At 41.8% G+C, this 16035-nt stretch overlaps 1 non-coding gene across 1 annotated transcript; it reads left to right on the forward strand.

Moving 5' to 3' along the window:
- The first annotated feature begins 14114 nt into the window (after nucleotides 1-14114).
- TRNAS-UGA (transfer RNA serine (anticodon UGA)) lies at nucleotides 14115-14196 on the forward strand. Its single transcript has one exon. It is a non-coding gene; the product is annotated as a tRNA-Ser (tRNA).
- The last annotated feature ends 1839 nt before the right edge of the window (nucleotides 14197-16035 follow it).

Here is a 16035-nt window from a genome sequence, read left to right on the forward strand (position 1 = left end):
TTTCTTTCAACAGGCATCACTCACTGTGATTGACATGGGTTTGGAACATTAGATAACATAACCAGGGGAGGACTGACAACTCATGGGGCCCTAGGGCAATAATAGATCATGGGGCCCCTGTGTCCTTGACCATACTCAAAGCACACCCAAAAAAAAGTCTATAAAAGGTACCAGGGGCATTTCATGGGGCCCCCTACTGACCCTGGGCCCTCGGGCAGTGCCCGAGTGCTCTAATGGTCAGTCCGCCCCTGGACATGACTGATGATGGATTCACATGGGGTGGTGGTATCTGGGTCCAAGTATTGAACCAGGGTTGTGAGGAAGAGGCCTTTACCCTTTTCAACATGCAGACAAGGTGCTTTGTCAGCCTCTCTTTGACCCCTGAATTCCTGGCCTGCCAGGCTGCATGCTTTATTTTGTGTGCGGTCCACCTTAAAATTCATACCAAGCTCTTCTTTTTTTTGCATGAGATCCACCTTGACATCCATACCAGACCCTCGTCAAGGAAAGGGTCTAATACAGGGGTGGGCAAACTTTTTGACTTGAGGGCCACAATGGGTTCATATATTGGACCCGGGGGCCAGACCAAGAGTAGATGAATAATGTGTATGTGTCATCCATAGTAAGTATAGTAATATTCCCCCATAGTAAGCATAGTAATTAATCCCCCATATAGTAATTCATCCCCCATAGTAATTCATCCCCCATATAGTAATTCATCCCCCATAGTAATTCATCCCCCATATAGTAATTCATCCCCCATAGTAATTCATCCCCCATAGTAATTCACCCCCCATAGTAATTCATTCCCCATAGTAATTCATCCCCCATATAGTAATTCATCCCCCATAGTAATTCATCCCCCATATAGTAATTCATCCCCCATAGTAATTCATCCCCCATATAGTAATTCATCCCCCATAGTAATTCATCCCCCATATAGTAATTCATCCCCCATATAGTAATTCATCCCCCATAGTAATTCATCCCCCATATAGTAATTCATCCCCCATAGTAATTCATCCCCCATATTAATTCATCCCCCATATAGTAATTCATCCCCCATAGTAATTCATCCCCCATAGTAATTCACCCCCCATAGTAATTCATCCCCCATAGTAATTAATCCCCCGTATAGTAATTCATCCCCCATATAGTAATTCATCCCCCATAGTAATTCATCCCCCATATAGTAATTCATCCCCCATAGTAATTCACCCCCCATAGTAATTCATCCCCCATAGTAATTCATCCCCCATATAGTAATTCATCCCCCATATAGTAATTCATTCATCCCCCATAGTAATTCATCCCCCATATAGTAATTCATCCCCCATATAGTAATTCATCCCCCCTATAGTAATTCATCCCCCATATAGTAATTCATCCCCTATAGTAATTCATCCCCCATAGTAATTCATTCCCCATAGTAATACATCCCCCATATAGTAATTCATCCCCCATAGTAATTCATCCCCCATATAGTAATTCATCCCCCATAGTAATTCATCCCCCATATAGTAATTCATCCCCCATATAGTAATTCATTCCCCATAGTAATACATCCCCCATATAGTAATTCATCCCCCATAGTAATTCATCCCCCATATAGTAATTCATCCCCCATATTAAGTCCCCAAGTCCCCCCTGTGTCAATTCACTTACCTTTGCTCCGCGCGTTCCTCTCGCCGTTCCGGTGTAGCATGAAAATCTGTCTCCTATGAGGATCTGTCCCCCTCGACGTATCTGCGCATGTGCCAGTTTCAGGCATTAGCAGCCGATCCGCGATCTCCGGCACATGCGCAGATACGTCGAGGGGGACAGATCCTCATAGGAGACAGATTTTCATTCAGGGCGGACTGTGAGAGGAGCCTAGCTCCGCGGGCCGGATTAAAAGGTCCGCCGGGCCATATACGGCCCGCGGGCCGTAGTTTGCCCATTGCTGGTCTAATATGTACAGTGTATTTAGGAAGAACCCCACACGTTTTTTTTTTTATTTCTGCACTTTTTCAATTTTTTTTTCATCCAAGCATGTTTCATTTCACTTACTGTTGACTGACTCATTACCCGTGTTACTGATCTTAGCTTCATACTGAAAGTTTACATACACCTTATTTACACCCTTCATACATTTAAAGGTTTCTGTCCTGTCCCCGTTTTCCCTTCTGCCCTCAGAATTGTAGATTTTCAGTTCCTGATGTCTTCTGATATTTTTGTTGCCTGTCTCTGTGCTCATTCTGTCTTCTTAATGTAAGTGAGATCTCTGGAACTGGACACAACATTCTAAATGAAATCTAAATAAAGATCTATGTAGAGGAATCAGGACCTCCTTTCTCCTGCTGGTGATTTATCTAGTGATGACTAGAGATCTATAAAGAGGAATCAGGGCCTCCTTCCTCCTGCTGGGGATCCCTCTACTTATGCACCCCAGAATTCTATTATCTTCGCACACTACCTAGCCACATTGTTTTGAACCCTATCTTTTTGTTGGTGTATTTTAGACTCTGGACAGCTTCGTATAGGGTGAGAGGGAGATGGAAAATGGAGTTGGAGATGAAGTGTTCATTCCGCTGGTGATCCCTCTAGTGATAAAAAAAATCTATATAGAGGAATAAGGACCTCCTTCCTCCTGCTGGGAAGCCCTCTAGTGATAAAAGATCTATATAGAGGAATCAGGACCTCCTTCCTCTTGATGGAGATCCCTCTATTGATAACTAATGATCTAAATGGAGGAATCAGGACCTCTTGCCATCTGCTGAGGATCACTATAGTGATAACTGAAGATCTATGTGGAGCAGAGGTGGGCAAGTAATTATCCCAAGGGCAATTGGGACTGTTGTGGAGGATCAAACTTATTTCTGCTCATTATTAATTTTGGACCTGGGACAGCTTGTAAGTAGTACATAAGCATGGAGAAAAGCAAACACCTGGCACTAGGAGTAATTCAGTTCATTCGAGTTTCAATCTATCTATGGCTAGTTTAAAGATCTATATAGGGAATCAGGACCTCCTGCTGGTGACCCATCTAATGATATGTACAGATCTATACAGAGGAATCAGGACCTCCTTTCTCGTGCTGGTGACCCATCTAATGATATGTAAAGATCTATACAGAGGAATCAGGACCTCCTTTCTCCTGCTGGTGACCCATCAAATGATATGTAAAGATCTATACAGAGGAATCAGGACCTCCTTTCTCGTGCTGGTGACCCATCAAATGATATGTAAAGATCTATACAGAGGAATCAGGACCACCTTTCTCGTGCTGGTGACCCATCTAATGATATGTAAAGATCTATACAGAGGAATCAGGACCTCCTTTCTCGTGCTGGTGACCCATCTAATGATATGTAAAGATCTATACAGAGGAATCAGGACCTCCTTTCTCGTGCTGGTGACCCATCAAATGATATGTAAAGATCTATACAGAGGAATCAGGACCTCCTTTCTCGTGCTGGTGACCCATCAAATGATATGTAAAGATCTATACAGAGGAATCAGGACCTCCTTTCTCGTGCTGGTGACCCATCTAATGATATGTAAAGATCTATACAGAGGAATCAGGACCTCCTTTCTCGTGCTGGTGACCCATCAAATGATATGTAAAGATCTATACAGAGGAATCAGGACCTCCTTTCTCGTGCTGGTGACCCATCAAATGATATGTAAAGATCTATACAGAGGAATCAGGACCTCCTTTCTCGTGCTGGTGACCCATCTAATGATATGTAAAGATCTATACAGAGGAATCAGGACCTCCTTTCTCGTGCTGGTGACCCATCAAATGATATGTAAAGATCTATACAGAGGAATCAGGACCTCCTTTCTCGTGCTGGTGACCCATCTAATGATATGTAAAGATCTATACAGAGGAATCAGGACCTCCTTTCTCGTGCTGGTGACCCATCTAATGATGTGTAAAGATCTATACAGAGGAAATGGACCTCCTTTCTTGTGCTGGGGATGCCTTTAGTTATGCACCCCAGAATTATTTTAGCTTTCCACACAACCTAACCATACTTTTTTTTTTTAACTCTGTCTTTTTGTTATGATTGTGTACTGTAGAATCTGGACAGCTTTGTATGGCATGAGAGGGAGATATAGTATATGGTAGTTTTCAACCAGTTAGATGCAGCCTGGAGGGGATGTGTGAAGACTGACACTGGGACACACTTATCAGGAAATGAAGAGGTGATAAGTGGAGGAGGAGAAGAGGAATCCATGCCTACACCCATGCCCAGCACTTGTTGAGGTGTCATGAAATAACATTATCACACTGATACCATTTTAGGCCTCAGATACCATTGGTTGCACATCTTCTGCTAGCTGGGTTTTCATGTTTTTACAATTTTAAACAATAGTTTAACCACTTGAGCTCCAGAGGATTTACCCCCCTTAATGACCAGGCCTCTTTTTGCTACTCGGCACTGCACTAATTCAACTGATAATTGCGCGGTCATGCAATGCAGCACCCAAACAAAATTTACGTCCTTTTTTTCACACAAATAGAGCTTTCTTTCGGTGGTATTTGATCACCTGTGTGCTTTTTATTTTTCACGCTATAAACAAAAAAAAGCCAATAATTTTGAAGAAAAACAATATTTTTTACTTTCAGCTATAAAAAAATATATAGTAAACTCAAAGTTGGTTATAAATTTAGGCCAAAATGTATTCTGCTCCATGTTTTTGGTAAAAAAAATGCCAATGAGTGTATATTGATTGCTTTGTGTGAAAGTTATAGTGTCTACAAACTATGGTATAGATACTGCAATTTACGCCATTTTTTTGCTATACAGCGCTGCGCTAGTTTAACGGACAATTGCGCGGTCATGCAATATGGTACATAAATGAAATTTACATCCTTTTTTTCCCCACAAATTGAGCTTTCTTTTGGTGGTATTTGATTGCCTGTGCAGTTTTTATTTTTTGCGCTATAAAAAAAGGCTGACAATTTTGAGGGAAAAAAAACAATGTTTTGGACTTTTTGCTATAAAACATGTCCAGTAAAAAATAAATGCAAAAATCAAATTTAGTCATAAATTTCTGCCAAAATACATTCTGCGACATGTCTTTGCTATAAAAAAAACCCAATACGTGTAAATTAATTGGTTTACATGAAAGTTATAGCGTTTACAAATGGCGGGAAAGATACTGGGATTTTTAGGTTTTTTTTTATACTAATAATGGCGGTGATCAGTGACTTATGGCAGGACTGCAGCGGACATTCTGACATTGGGGGGTACTGACTTGGGGTCACTGACATCCCCAAAAACACTAATACAGTGATCAGTGCAAAAAAAAAAAATACTGACACTGTACTAATGGCAATGGGGAGGAAGGAGTTAACTTTATTTTGCAGGGAAGGGTTATAGGAGTGAGGGGAGTGTTTTACTAGGGGGCGGGGGTGTGTGATGCACAGGACACCGCTGATCGAGAGAGAGAAACTGTTCTTTCTCGATCAGCTCATCTTCGAGCTGACAAGGAAGTGACAGACAGCACAGCTACTGCAGCTGTGCTCTCTGTCACCGTTTACCGCCGATCGCCGGGAAACAGCCGCTAAGGACCGGCTGTGACCCGGCGACTGACATCCGCGGCGGTGATCGGCGGGACAGATAGGGCCTCACGCACGCCACCTATTGGTTTACAAAACACACATTTTTAAAACGTGGTTTTGCCTGCCAGTGCCGCCCTGCCGCCGTATTTCTACAGTGGCTGGGCGGCAAGTGGTTAACAGAGATGCTTCCACAGAACCCTGCAGAAAGCAAAGCCTGGTACACACTGCTAGTTGTTTTTCGTGCAATCCAGTGGGACGAACAAAAAAAAAAACTGACAGCTCAGGAGTAGTGTTGGGCTATGTGTTCGGCAAACACATGAACTGTAGGGGCATTCGATGGGTTCACCCACCATGCCACACAATGCACTGTGCCCTGACAGTGCATTGTGATTGGACAAAGCAATGTACCTGACCACAGGTCAAGTGCAATGCTTTGGTCAATCACAGCGCATGATGACGTCAAAAGGGGGTGGGGGTGACCCCCTTGTGATATCATGACACTATTTAGGAACTGTCATTGGGGCGCAGCTGTCAGATGGCCGGGAGCCAGCGTCTAGAGGGAGCATTTGTTTTCTTTTTTCGGGTTGGCGTTGGCTGCGCGCATCGTGGTTGATGTTTGATCTACTTTGGGAGACATTTTTTACATTTTTGTTTTTAATAAAGGACTTGTCAAAGACTGTCTACTGTCATGTTTTACACTACACTTTTTTTTGTGAATAGGTAGCAGTATCATGTACCCCATACTCATTCACATGGGGGGGCAGGATCTGTGGGCCCCCTTGTTAAAGGGGGCTTCCAGATTCCGATAAGCCCCCGACCCACAGACCCCCACAACCACCGGTCACAGTTGTGGGGAAGAGGCACTTGTCCCCAACAACATGGGGACAAGGTGCTTTGGGGGGAGCACCCCTGCCCCAAATCACTCCCACATATTCAGAGCATGTGGCTTGGTATGATTCAGGAGGGGGGGTGCTCGGCCCCCCCTTTCCTGACCATGCTCGGATAAAGGTCTGGTATTTTTTATTGGGGGACCCCCACGGCATTTTTAAAAAGAATTTTGGTGTGGGGGTTCCACTCAAAATCCATGCCAGACTCAAATGGTTTGGTAGGGATGGGGGGGACCCCACACATTTTGTTAAAAAAATTAAATTTTCAGGCTGACAGCTGAAACATTAAAGAATGTATTTAGTAGCTTTGCGGTATCTTACCGCATACTCAGATGCGGTAAGATACCGCTTAGTGAATTGTCCGCTCTGTTCGAAGTTCGCGGTCGAACTTTAGGTTCACATGTTTGACCGCAAACCGAATAGGGGGGTGTGAACCAAACAGGGGGGTGTTTGGCCCATCACTACTTAGGAGCAGCCGCTGTACTAACTATCTGATGTTAGTACAGCGATCTTTCTTGCTGTGCTATTGTGTTCTGACAGCCCCTCCCCCCCCCCCACCAGAACACTCTGGTCAGCACTTCCAGCCATTTGCTGAGAGTGCTGATCGGGAGCCGATCGGCAGACCTTTTTTAATAATGCCTTTTCGACAGAAGCCGACCGAACGGACCGCCTGCTGTACATACAGTGTTGGACAGTTTCTATTGAACCAGTCGATGCCGCCCGACATTCGGCCCAATTGTACTAGGCTTTAATTTAACTACTCAAAAAGATTTATAAATATATACTCCTGCGCCACAGAACAAACCCCTCCCACTAAAATATAAGATGCTGCTGTGCACTAGTGTAAACACTAAATCATCAAATTAATCAAATAAACAGAGCAATACCCAACAAATGATACATAAAAAGAAAAATAATAGTATAAAAATGTTAAAAGTGTCCAAAATAAATGTGTCCAACAAACAAAAAAAACACAATAAATTTTACATAATATCCAAATAGAATGAAAAACTCATAATGTGATTTAACCACTTCCAGTCCGGACACTTTTACCCCCTTCCTGACCAGGGCAATTTTCAGCTTTCAGCGTTATCACACTTTGAATCACAATTGCGCGGTCATGCAACACTGTACCCAAATGAATTTTTTACCATTTTTTTGAGACAGATAAAGCTTTATTTTGGTGGTATTTATTCACCACTGGGATTTGTATTTTTTTGCGATGTAAATGAAATGTCCAAAAATTTTGAAAAAAAGTGTTTTTTTTATAAAATTTTGCAAATAAATAATATTTCATCATAAATCTTAGCCAAAATTTATTCCGTTATCTTTTTAGTAAAAAAAAAAAAATCCAAATTAGTTTATAACCAAAAATTATATTTTTTAAACATTTTTTTTAACATTTTTATTTTATTTTTTTATATTATTATTTTTTATTCTTATTTTTTTTTTTACATACTGTCACCCTAGCAGTACAGTGTCACCATGGTGACACTGTACTATTTGTGGGGGGTGATGAAGATTTTTTTTTACACTGATTGCTTTTACACCCATATAGGATGTAAAAGCAATCATTTCTCTTTCTCTTTGTGTGCATTCTTGCACTCATTGAGAAGTACTGAGTGAGCTGTGATTGGTCACAGCTTGTCACATGGTACAAGGCTTTTGTGAATAGCCTTGTACCATGTGACCTCTGTGATCATTCACAGATTTCACACGTAGTAAGCAATGATGTCACAAGTGACATCTTGCTTACTACTTTGCATGTGATCACTGATTGGCCAATCAGTGATCACATGATCGGGACCTCGTACAGAGGTCCCGTCCGACGATCGGTGTTTCACTGTGTCCGGAGGACACAGCGGGCACCGGATCGCGGTGCTGCGCGCTCCCAGGGAGCGCGCACAAGCAGGGTGCGGGGAGGCCACTTATAAACGGCCACCCGACCCTGCAGTGCCACCGTCCGGCCGTTTATATGCAACGGCCGGTCGGGAAGTGGTTAAAGTGTCCAAAATTAATGTGTCCATCAAAATATCAAAAATCATCAAAATATATATATAACATTATGAAACTTTAGCCTTTTTCTTCAACTTCAAAGTGCTTCACCAAAAACGAATACATTTATAATGTGATTATCCTTCTGTAATAAGTGCTTCCACCATCCACCAGTGAGGAACCAACATTAATCGCACTCACCAGATATTGGCGAATAGTAAGCCTTTTAGGACTTTTAGGGATCCTACACCCCCTCTTAACGCCTCCAGACCTCCATTCCACCACACCAGACTAAGAAGATTCTTCAACTTCCTTTCTCCAAACAAAACGCTCCACCTTAGTTAAAGTGCCGTATACTTAGCATAAGGAATAGCCAGCTTATGCCCCTCACCAGCCGTCCAAAGCATTGGACTGAATTGATCAAATTTTATTTGGATATTATGTGAAATTTATTATATTTTTTTGTTTGTTGGACACATTTATTTTGGACACTTTTAAAATTTTTATACTAGTATTTTTCTTTTTATGTATCATTTGTTGGGTATTGCACTGTTTATTTGATTAATTTAATTTAACCCCAACCACTAAAATTTTTTACAATTTTTAACAGGTCAAAGTATTCTGTAATCTATAGTTTTCAGTAAATTATCCTGGGTAATCTTGTTAAACTCCTTGTTCAGGCACTTTCTACTATGAGTTGGCAACTGCCTCCAAACTGTGTGCCTGCGTTGTCACCCTGTCACATGCTCCCCTGGTGGCCTACTGTACAGCCCATTGTTTTCACCACTACAGTGAGATTTGGGTTCAGTTCAGATGTGAGTTGAAGGGAAGTGACCCCAGCCTATGTGCCATTCATGCACCTGCCAAACGAATGTGGCCATTTGCCCATCCAAATTCCTGGCTGCTGTAGTGTAAACACAACACCAGGATCCTGAGTGAGATCACAGAAAAAATAATTGGGAATGGCTTTGACACCCCCATGTAAGGTTCTTGCCAAAGTCACCAATGTTGAAAGGCATGTGGCTTGGTCTGGTACCAGACGTTGGAGCCACATGCTCACTGTCCTCTGGGTACTGTCCAGACAGAAGTCTGATTGAGCACACACATGGAATTCTTCAATGTAATGAGTAAAGTTGGAACCCACTTCCGAGACACATGCAATACTTTATTTTAATCCAAGATAAAAAAAAAACAAGATCTCCTCTATGCTCCCGCGTTTCTGCCCTATGAAGGCTTTAATCGTAGCAGTGGGAGGTCGTGGGAAAAAAAAAATTAATAGTAAATAGTAGGCATGTATTTTAAATGCATTGTTTGCCTCAGTCTGTACGATGGAGAAGGGGGGGCAGGGGCGGACTGACCATTTGGAAACTCGGGCACTGCCTGAGGGCCCGGGGTCAGTAGGGGGCTCCATGAGATGCCCCTGGTACCTTTTTCATAGGCTTTTTTGAGTTTGGGCAAGGACACAGGGGCCCCATGATCCCCTATTGCCCGGGGGCCCCATGAGTTGTCAGTCCGCCCCTGAGGGGGGGCATAATGGACAAGACATTATGGTTAGAAAGGAGTGTGCCCTCGTGGCTAACAGAAACCAGTGTTGTTAGACAGATGAACAGTAACCTTCTAACTACAAGAGTTTGTATTTGCACATCCACATGTGGCTAAGCTTTTTGGAAATAGAAGATTTGGCCACATATGGACTGTTATGGACTTTCTTATATGATTTTTATTTATTTATTTTAAATTTTGCGCTGCTTTTCTGTTATTCTGTGATCTACAACTGGTATCACAATTGCACAGTAGCTGCTTTATTTCATTTTATTTTTGTTGATGTCCTATTTTGTTTTTGATTAGAATATTCCAAATGGTCTGGATTTGTGGGGTACCCCAGGGCTCTGTCTTGGGACCTATTCTGGTGAAAAAAAGCAAACAAGGGCGCACTCTCATTGTGCATTACCGTGGTACACCATGTATTTATTGAGAAAACAAATAAATATATACTCACAAAGCAAAGGAGAATAAAAGCAAAATAGGTAGTCTGCAATGACAGTCCAATACAATGCTGTGACCTAATTAGGGATAACTGACGCGTTTTGGGAGACAAACCCCCTTCTTCAGAGCTAAAGTCTATATCTGCTGATCCAACACTTAACCTCCTACCAGTGTAAGTTAGATCAATAAATAAATAAATAGTGCAGCGCTACATCCTAAATAAACATATAAATATATAAAATAATCAAATCAATAAATGTCTGTGCAACAGTGCAAAAGTGTAATTCGTGTGTTCCACCAGGAAACAACAAAAGTGACCACATGACACATATATAAAATTAATAAATTATTAACCACATCAGTATATATCATAAACATGTGCAAACTTGCAAATAAAGTGTAACACGTGTATTGCACCAAAACATAAAAGTGACAAAGTGACAAATATTGCTTAATAAAGTGCAATCAATGTGCACCCTATACGGGAATATTCAAAGTGACCAAGTGACTTAATAACCTATAAAGCACAAATAATCTAAAAACCAACACTCTGTGTAAACATGTCCATATATATATATATAGTGTATTTCATACACAATCTTCATGCAGGTGCCATCCAGTGTTCACACTGTGTATATCCAATAATGGCTGCAATCTTACACCTTATTTGCAAGTTTGCACATGTTTATGATATATACTGATGTGGTTAATAATTTATTAATTTTATATATGTGTCATGTGGTCACTTTTGTTGTTTCCTGGTGGAACACACGAATTACACTTTTGCACTGTTGCACAGACATTTATTGATTTGATTATTTTATATATTTATATGTTTATTTAGGATGTAGCGCTGCACTATTTATTTATTTAAGGATTTATATATTATTACTATACAGGATTTATATATTATTATTATTATACAGGTTTTATATATTATTATTATTATTATACAGGATTTATATATTATTATTATTATTATTATACAGGATTTATATATTATTATTATTATACAGGTTTTATATATTATTATTATACAGGATTTATATATTATTATTATTATTATACAGGATTTATATATTATTATACAGGATTTATGGCGCCAACAGTTTGCTTAGCACTTTACAATATAACGGGAGACAATACAGCATCAATACAGTTCAATACAAGAGGGTTAGGAGGCCCTGATTCTGGGAGCTTACAATCTAGGAGGGAGGGGCTAGTGGTACAAAAGGTAATAACTGTGGGGGATGGACTGGTAGGAGGAGTAGAAGATTCCATTGTTAGCTGAGGGCAGGATAGGCTTCCCTGAAGAGAGAGGTTTTCAGAGATCGCCTAAAAGTGAGAAGATAAATATAAATAAATGAACAAATAAATATAAAGTGACATAGGTGAACAGTGCAATGTAAATAAAATTGATGAGATAATTCGGATGAATGTCAAAATGTCCCAAAAATCTCTGTGATGAGCGGGTGAAAGTGACTCTGTGCTTGAAAACTGCTATATGAATGCACTCACCAGAAGCGCATATTAAATGCGCATAGAAATATACAGTATCCAGCTCCTCCACAGGTATGGAAAACTTCCATCAGGAAAATCATGGAATGGAGACAAGGAAAACACCACTGGCCTCTGACAGCTTTCCAGGGATGACTCCGGCACCACCACTGGCCTCTCACTGCATTACAGGATGGCTCAGGAAAAACTCTCCACCATAAACAGAGCCAGCAGGAATATTACAATCCACCTTGGGGAAAAGAGTTCGCAAAAACAAGCCACAACAGGAGCACTTATAGTGTAGTATTATTTATTAAAGAATCATCCACGTGGGTCACAAAGAACTGGTATCATGAATAGTAAAAATGGCCGCCAGACCTTCGTGAGGATGCGGCGTCATGACGTCAGTACAGCAGGTTCCTCTCTGATGCATTTCATGCACATGCACGTTATCAAGGGGATGTGCCTACAACTAACGTGATGCAAGCTATTATATAGCCCCGAGAGCGTGCGCAATCGGAAGCTATTTTTAAGAAGACCAGCGAACACCAAAACACTAACTGAAAGGACCGGAGTCCCGATGTACAGGAAAAACACCCAAAAAAGGGGGATAAAGACACTGAAGTCAATAAAGCAATACAAACGCCTCAAGGAATATTTGAAAGTACCAAAAGGATATATTATAGGAAAAAAAGGTATATTATAAAGCCGCGGTCGCCATCTTGTTGTGGCCTGGAGGTACCACAAGTGCCAGCGCCATTAGGACTTAATAAGAACGGTCAAAAAAACAAATAGTGAAGTACTCATAAAGAGAAAGTATATACATGAACCCTATTGAGGAGTCTAAACTACGTGTGAAATCTGTGAATGATCACAGAGGTCACATGGTACAGGGCTATTCACAACTGCCTTGTACCATGTGACAAGCTGTGACCAATCACAGCTCACACATTATTTCTCAATGGCTGCAAGAATGCAGACAGAGAGAAAGAGAAATGATTGATTTTATAGCCTTTACGGGTGCAAAAGCAATCAGTGTAAAAAAAAAATAAAAATCTTCATCACCCCCCACAAGTAGTACAGTGTCACCATGGTGACACTGTACTGCTAGGGTGACAGTATGTGAAAAAAAAAAAAAAAAATAATATAAAAAAAAATAAAAATGTAAAACAAAATGTTTAAAAATTATAATTTATGGTTATAAACTAATTTGGGTTATTTTGTTTTTACTAAAAAGATAATGGAATCAATTTTGGCCAAGATTTATGATGAAATATTCTTTATTTGCAAAATTTTATAAGAAAAACTTTATTTTCAAAATTTTTGGACCTTTTCATTTACATAGCAAAAAAAATAAAAATCCCAGTCGTGAATAAATACCACCAAAATAAAGCTTTATCTGTCTAAAAAAAATGCTAAAAAATTCATATGGGTACAGTGTTGCATGACCGCGCAATTGTCATTCAAAGTGTGATAGCGCTGAAAGCTGAAAATTGGCCTGGACAGGAAGGGGGTGAAAGTGTCCGGACATGAAGTGGTTAAAGCCCAGGGATGGACTGACAACTCATGGGGCCCCCGGGCAATAGAGGATCATGGGGCCCTTGTGTCCTTGCCCAAACTCAAAAAAGCCTATGAAAAAGGTACCAGGGGCATCTCATGGGACCCCCTACTGACCCCGAGCCCTCAGGCGGTGCCCGAGTTTTTTTCAAATGGTCAGTCCGCCCCTGTTAAAGCCTATGTGTGCATGGACACGTAAGATAACAGGCTGCAGAAAAAAAACACGTTAGAAGCCAAAAAAAGCGGCTGTAAAAAAGCCTGGTGTGCATGAGGCGTAAAAGTTACAAAAAAGCTTGATCTTCTGAAAAGAGATTGGATCAGAATTGCCATAACTGAAACACTTGCATCAGCTGCCACACTGTTGCTCCTCTAGTTGGCTTGTTCCTCCTGTAGTGACTTATGAGCCAGCGAGAGGAGCAGGTATTTACACGTCTGAGAGCTTTGTACACATTCAATGGCTATGACCAGCAACTCAGAGGAGTTTAATCCTGCAGGGTGTCAGAAAGGTAAGTATATAGTATGCTTTGTTTTTCAGGCTGAATTTATTTCATTATTGACCTTACAATGAAAAAGTTACTCTACGCAAGATAAGAATTTGATTGATGTATAATCATACCTACAGCTGTCATGCTCACAAGGCTGTGATGGCCGAGTGGTTAAGGCGTTGGACTTGAAATCCAATGGGGTCTCCCCGCGCAGGTTCAAATCCTGCTCACAGCGGTTACCTTTTATGCTGAGTTTTACTATAAATACAATCTTGTGTTTTATACCTTTTAATATAATATTCAAACTTATATAAATCTATAATACTTTTCACTTTTTTTTACAAATAGCATATACCTGGGAACAGGGGTGTATTTACCACAAGGCAAACAAGGCATTTGCCTAGGGCGGCATTTTTCAGGGGGGGCAACACTGCCCCTCAGAAGAAGGGACAGAAGATGGGACACACGTGGCATGGTGGGTTCTGAGAGAGGCTGGTTTCATGACGGTGTATGCAGGGGCGGACTGACAATTCATAGGGCCCCCGGGCAATAGGGGATCATGGGGCCCCTGTGTCCTTGCCCAAACTCAAAAAAGCCTATAAAAAAGGTACCAGGGGCATCTCATGGGACCCCCTACTGACCCCAGGCCCTCGGGCAGTGCCCGAGTTTCCAAATGGTCAGTCCGCCCCTGCTTCTGGGACGTGTCCCGGAAGACTACGGGGAGGGAGGTGGGGAGGACAACTTCCCGCTTACGATCGCCTAGTGCCCGAGTTTCCAAATGGTCAGTCCGCCCCTGGGTGTATGCACAGCCCGACTCTCGTTCTCAGGAATGTCCAGAGCTGTGAAGATGAGTGTCCTTCACTCTCTCGCTTTGGGGGATGGTGGCTGGTGTATGGAGGGCAGTGGTAGTGGAAGGCTTTCTTGGGTGGGAGGCAGGGGTGTTGTTGCTCAATGTCAGGCTCTCTCTGTGGGGGGGGGGGCACCGATTTTTGTGTTGCCTAGGGCAGCACAAAACCTAAATACACCACTGCATGGGAATGCTCACAAGGGAATTCTCACAAGACACCAAGACAGTGACCTAGACTAGCCTTTCTCAACCAGGTTGCCCAGGCACCCTGGAGTGCCTTGAGGTTTCTTCAGGGGTGCCTTGGCAAAATGTCTAAATATTGCCCAAAACATGTATACAAGCCAGCGGGTTGAACAAGCCTGTCTTAGTTACACAAAGTCACAGGTTTTCATTGCGCACCATTACGACCTTCTAGCCGCCAGCGTCCTGACAACCAATGACATGATCAGTTGATAAGGAGGATGTCAGCTGCCTGCACAGCATCCTAGTTTGATCCTCCCCTGCCCCTCTCCATCAGTGCTGGGGTCACATTAGCTCAGTGATGGAAAAAAACCTGAGGGAAAAGAGAAACACTGGAATACTAGTCAGTACCAGTGTGCAAAAGTATATTTGCTTTGGAAGTATAAATTCCCCTCTAATGTTGGGTGTTCTACATGTGTGGATGTGGCTGCGTTATATAAAAGTATTAGAATAGTTTTTCACATTTTAGAATGAGTGCCCTTTTAAAATTATAGACAGTCTGGAGTGTTTTTAGATTTTAAAGAGTGCCTGCAGACTGTCCATAATTTTAAAGGGTGCCTTGACTGAAAAAAGGTTGAGAAACATTGACCTAGACACATCAGACAGCCCCACCCTGGCTTGAGGGTTGATGATGGAAAAATAATTAGCTGCATTTAAAGGAAAATGTTTGCATACAGTACAAATACAGTTCCTCGTCAGAGATTTAGAGTAGGGATTTCCAAGGGCCACTTTATTATCTTTCAGATTTGCGGGGGTTGGACTGTGGCCATCAGGAGTGGAAATTTTCATGGCATCAGTGAGAGTAAACATTGGCACATTTGGTATTAGGGGAGGGGAATAGTGCCCCATTGTTGGTGTCAGTTGACAGAATAGTGTCTCACATAAGTGGGAGGAATAGCGGCCCCAAGGGCCAGATAAAGACAAGCAAAGGGCCCCAGGGCTGCAGTTTGGAGACCACTGCTTTAAAGCACTAGGGCCCAACCTGTG

Source organism: Staurois parvus, unplaced genomic scaffold (genome assembly GCF_062004578.1).
Source record: "Staurois parvus isolate SC_StPar_1 unplaced genomic scaffold, SC_StPar_1.0 ptg001352l, whole genome shotgun sequence".
NCBI classification, from domain to species: Eukaryota; Metazoa; Chordata; class Amphibia; order Anura; family Ranidae; genus Staurois; species Staurois parvus.